Here is a 4,961-nt window from a genome sequence, read left to right as displayed (position 1 = left end):
TACACGTGCGTCATACCGCTTCTTAAAGTTGGAGGCAATTTCTGACCTAGCGAGGAGCACGTTCTCTAGAGCAGCAATTCTCAAATCCAGCCCCACGCTGCGGGCTCCCCGGTGGTGCCAGCTGCAGTGTGGGCTTCCAGGTAATGAGCCCAGCAGAGCTCGTCAGCTTGTCCTGTGCTCTGCCGCTCGCTGCTGACGTGCTCCGGCTGAGAAACCCTGCCCGTGAGGTGGGATCCAGCCGTCAGAGACTGCGAGAGGGTTGGGACGTTGTTCGTTGCCCAAGTAGGGCACAGTGCTTTGGTTCAGTTGTGGCTTTGGGCGCGTTCCTCAGTTCTCCTGGGACTTGGAAGATGATGACCTTTTATTTTTTGGCTTTTGCATGGAAATATTGATCCACGAGGTGTTTCTGAGTTTTATATGCCATTAACTCCAAACTTAGAAACTTCCTAAGCATCAGGCGGGGAAAGAAAAAATGCACAAGAGAGTTCAGATGTGTTGGTATTTAAAACAAAACCGAAAGAATACCCAGGGGAGGGAGAGATGCCAAGCTCTCAGCTGGCTGCCCGAGAGCTGGGTCCTGCCCCTGCGTGTGGTCCTGGCCCCGTGGGACCGGGGGCATTGCTCCCACCGCTCCTGCTGCCCAGCTGGAGAGGAGCTGCCTGCCGCTGGTGCGTGGGCGCGGGGGCTTGCCACGGCAGACCCCCGCCAGCACTGGTTTCGGCTGTTTGGACTTGGGTTAGAGATGAAGCCTGGCTGAGGTCCAGGACGCTGCAGACGCGCAGCACGCTCGCTTCCCAGGGCCTTGCGGCTTTGCTTGCGCAGTGCCCAGTGCAGCAGTTCCCAGGCTGGGGCTTGCCAGGGGCTCCCGCCGTTCACGTGGGATCGCTGCCCTTGCCTCACGTGTCTGTGTGTCTTCAAAAACGCTAGGCCGTACCCTGAGCTGATATAAATTAAAATCTGTTGACTTAGCCCAGTAGAAGTCAGGGATCTCGCACCTTGCCTTCGAAGTCGTGAGTTCCGTACCATGCGTTGTGCTGGCGTAAGCTGTAAAGCAGCGGGGACAGCTAGGTCAGCTGTGAAGAAGCTCTCGAACAGCAATTGCAAGGGACTCTGCCCCTCTTTTGCTGAGGTTGGCACACTGAAAGTTTAGAAGACAAGGAGTACATTTTAGCCTAAATCAGCTCAGGCAGCTGCAGGGTGAACACAGACCACGTGCCCCAAGTGACTGCGAGACCTCTCCAACGTCAGTCTCGGGCAGTGAAATCTTGGCAAGTAGAAAACATGGTTTGGCCTTGCCAGTGGGAGGCCTGGGTCAGCCGGAGGAGCCGCCTGCCAACGCGCCTGGCAGAGAGCGGGGCTCATCGGGGCACGGGCCGTGCCTGGCCCTGGGGGGAGGCGTGGGAGGCAGTCGCAGAAGTCATTTGTGCTGGCAGCTCTGACGGAAGCTGTCTCTAAACGAACCTGATATTTGTAGTTCAGCACCCTGCCATACGAGCCTTTTTTGCATCATAAAAAAAAAAAAGTCGTCCCCAGGAAACACCACTATTTTGGTGCAGAAGTGTTCAGGTCACTGAGGGGCGACGGCACAAGGCAGGAGCTTCTGTCCTGCGAAGGTGCTGCGCTCCGGGACTGCGTCTGGGGAAAGCCACGGCGGGGCTGAGCGCGAGGGAACAGACACGCTGATGTGGAAGTGGGGATGGGAGCTGCTGGAGACGTGGACGTGCTGAGCTATTTAACCTCCCCTCTCCCGAGCCGGGGAACCCTGCTGGGAAATATGGGTCTGGAAGGCCAGCTCAGGTCACGGCAGGCGAACAAAACCTGGGCTGAGTAAGCAGTGTCTGGGACGGGTTTGTATTTTGGGATGCCATCGATGCGCCCAAGGGCAGGCCTGCCACCCGGAGGGATGCCGGTGGAGCCAGGAGGTTGGGGGTCTTGACTGAGCACTCGTGAAATCCCACCTATGGGTGTATTTCGATGAGCAGCTTTGCTATGGCACAGGGCTCTGATCTGGGTCTGTGGAGCACTGACTCCTGTTATGGCTCTGCCACAGCCTCTCAGCAACCCCAGACGAGCTCCATCGCTCCTCCGCACCTCCTGCACTGGTCAGTAGAGATGTCGGTCCTCAACTGTATTTACAAATCATGATAGGAAACACCACACACGGTGTGAATGGTTTCTAACTTTACTGGTGGCAGACGTAGTTGTCGTAAATGAGAGGCGCTCGGGCTGGAGAAGCCCCTCTCCTTGCGCTGTCGCTGCCTTCCCACGCGTGCAGGATCCGCGCATTGCTCCACCCGCCCCAGCAGGTTGGTTATAGAGGTACAAGTGTCAGAATTACGGCTGCCATTTGTTCTGACAAATTCCCAGTTGCGTTTGGGTTTGTACAGACACCTGATGTCTAAAAAGCAAACACTCTCCCCCCAGAGCTTCAACATGCCATTCACAAGCCCCTGGATCCTAGAAGGCTGCCTTCTCTTGACCAGATCTTTACTTTTTGGTTATTTGCTGGTGATAAGATGATAATAACGAGTTTTATTCAATTGCGTGTGAAGGAGGAAACTTGGCAATGGAACACTAGATCTAGCATGTTTGTGTTAAGAAGTTACTGTCCAGGAGAAAGACCCTGTGTCATTAGCGATTATCCAAAGGGGGCATATAAACGGACCAGAATTTTACTTGTTCCTCTTGCTCCTACTTGATTTTTTTCCCAAAAAAGGTTTTTCTCACCCCATTGGTGACCTTTGGGGGCATTCAAGTCCTTTTATTTATGTATTTTATGCATAAATAAGCAGTTCTGTAACTACATGACAGCAAAAGAAATACGCATTCCTGGTTCCTGATCCAACTACTTCTGATTTTATCAGTCCGGAGTGGCTTGTCTTCAGAACATCCAGCTTGTCATGGTTTGTCCTTGATGTTAGCGCTCAAGAATGCGTGGAAAAAGGCTCGGGTCACTTGGCAAAGGCCTCTGCAGCCTGTGCTCGTATCCCCTCTTGCCTATTTTTCTAGGAAAGGGAAGGGTTTATTGCTGCCTGATGACAGCAGACGCTACCACCGCTGCTCACCCAACCAATTCTCTCGCCCCATAAAAACCCTCTGAAATGAGTAGGCTGACCTGGAGAGCCAGGGCTGCTTTGGGAGGGAGAAGACCACCAGAGTCTTCCTCCATCACCTGGTGAGACCCGTGGTGTTTCCAGGGGTGTTCCCTTGTTTGCTGACACACAAAACATAATCGAGGGAGGGAGAGGGAAGAGCCCCCCTTGCAGGAGCTCCCATCTAAGCGGTGGTGCTGGGAATGGCAGAGCAGGTAATGCACTTGGTGTGCAAACCACCCTAAGTGGTAATGACTCGCTGCTGACCCGAGGTCTGCCACCAGTAATCCAACCACAACCTGCTGTCCTGTCCAGCACAAAAGCATTCAGACCTCCTGCCTGAAGGCCTTTTTGGTCTTGGAGACCAATCAGTAGTTACTCTACAGTTGCTCACATTTTAGATGCACCGATTCTAACATAAATGCCCTTTTTCTAGCTTAGCTTCATCTAGTTTGGAAAGCCGTTGTTGAGTTAACGAACAAGGCATTCGCACTCCCAAATGTGTGTGTTGAGATGGGAATTTGTTCCAGAACACTTCCTGTGGCAGACGTTCACATTCTCTCTTAGTTCAGATGTACTTAGGGCAAAGCCCTGATTTTCATTTGTTTTCTAGGCCAGCTCGTACTTGCGTTTGCCCAGCTACTCTCTGTTACTGGCGCTGCAGTGTTGCCGTGACGCACCAAATGTCATCCGTCAATTGCAAACATTTGTCTGTAAATACCAAGAATGCATTTTTGCCTCCTACATAGTGTGCTGTATTTTCTGCTCCATTGTATTAACTTAATCATCATATGCATTGCAATAAATTATCTGGGAGTTGTCCTCGAGGGAACCTACTACAACTTTAAATTAAACCCTCCCCACGGAAGGTCCAGCACAGCTGGTTTCCCTGGCTGATGGTCTTTTCTTTCTAAAGACACTGTTGAGTCGCAGACTTGTAGGTTGACCGTCCCTGTATTTCCATAGAGAATTCTGCAGAAGAGACTGGCCTTTGGGGATCTACTTCTGGTCCCGTGAACAACTTCTACAACAGTTTTAATCCTATCTAAAATCATGTTCCATAAAGCTGTGTTTAATCAGGTTCCACAAGCTTTTACAGCAGTGCAGCAATGCCAGGGTCTCCTGCTTAAAGAGCATTCCCGGTGAGGGCGGGCCTTTTCCTTTTTCCTTGTCGCTGTAATGTACATACAAAACTTGTTGTATGTGTATGACAGTGGACAGTTACCTCCTCTCACAGGCCTAGAGCATCCTTTGTGGGACCTTCAATCCAGGTGAGGTTGGTGGGAGGATTTCTGCGGTCCTTGTCTATGTGCAAATGTACTTGGGTAACGATAAAGTAGCAGCGAAACCCTGCATGGCTACAGAGGGAGGAGGGGAGAGGAAGGCTTCCCCCGTCCCGCCAGGCTGGGTGTGCTGCTTCAGAGACCTGGACCTGCTAGGGAAATGTCCCTGCCACCCGCAGCCCTTTGCCTGATGGCAGCCGCTGACTCAGGTGCCTGCGAGCAAGCCAGCTTTGTGCCGTGACAGCTCGGCAGTTCATGGTCATACAGTGGGGGCGGCTTTTTTTAGCTGCTCGTTAAACCGTGGAAGGTGCCAGGGAGGCATGTGGTCTTTAACAGCCTTGTCGCGTTTGCTGAGTGGTGACTTGTGCAGACGGAACAGTGGGAACGCAGGAAACGTTAAGGAAGTAATTAGCCGAGTAAATCTTTGGAAACAGCACATGCCGATGGAGTTGTCCTGGAGTAGTGGGTCCTTGCCCTTCCAGAAGCCCCTGTTTTGGGTAGTCCCTGGGCACTGCCAGGGGAAGGCCGTAGGAGGTAAGTATCTTCAGTGGCCGCCCAAGGGACGGGGGGTGAGGAGAGGCTATAT

At 52.5% G+C, this 4,961-nt stretch overlaps 1 protein-coding gene across 1 annotated transcript in view; it reads left to right on the top strand.

Moving 5' to 3' along the window:
• The window catches only part of SLC24A3 (solute carrier family 24 member 3), a 139,829-nt gene that overhangs the window by 77,226 nt on the left and 57,642 nt on the right, over nt 1-4,961 (top strand). The gene's annotated exons all lie outside the window — the stretch shown is intronic.

This window comes from Egretta garzetta, unplaced genomic scaffold, assembly GCF_000687185.1.
Source record: "Egretta garzetta isolate BGI_Z169 unplaced genomic scaffold, ASM68718v1 scaffold198, whole genome shotgun sequence".
In the NCBI taxonomy this organism is placed as follows: domain Eukaryota; kingdom Metazoa; phylum Chordata; class Aves; order Pelecaniformes; family Ardeidae; genus Egretta; species Egretta garzetta.
This window is presented reverse-complemented; position numbering and strand designations above follow the sequence as displayed.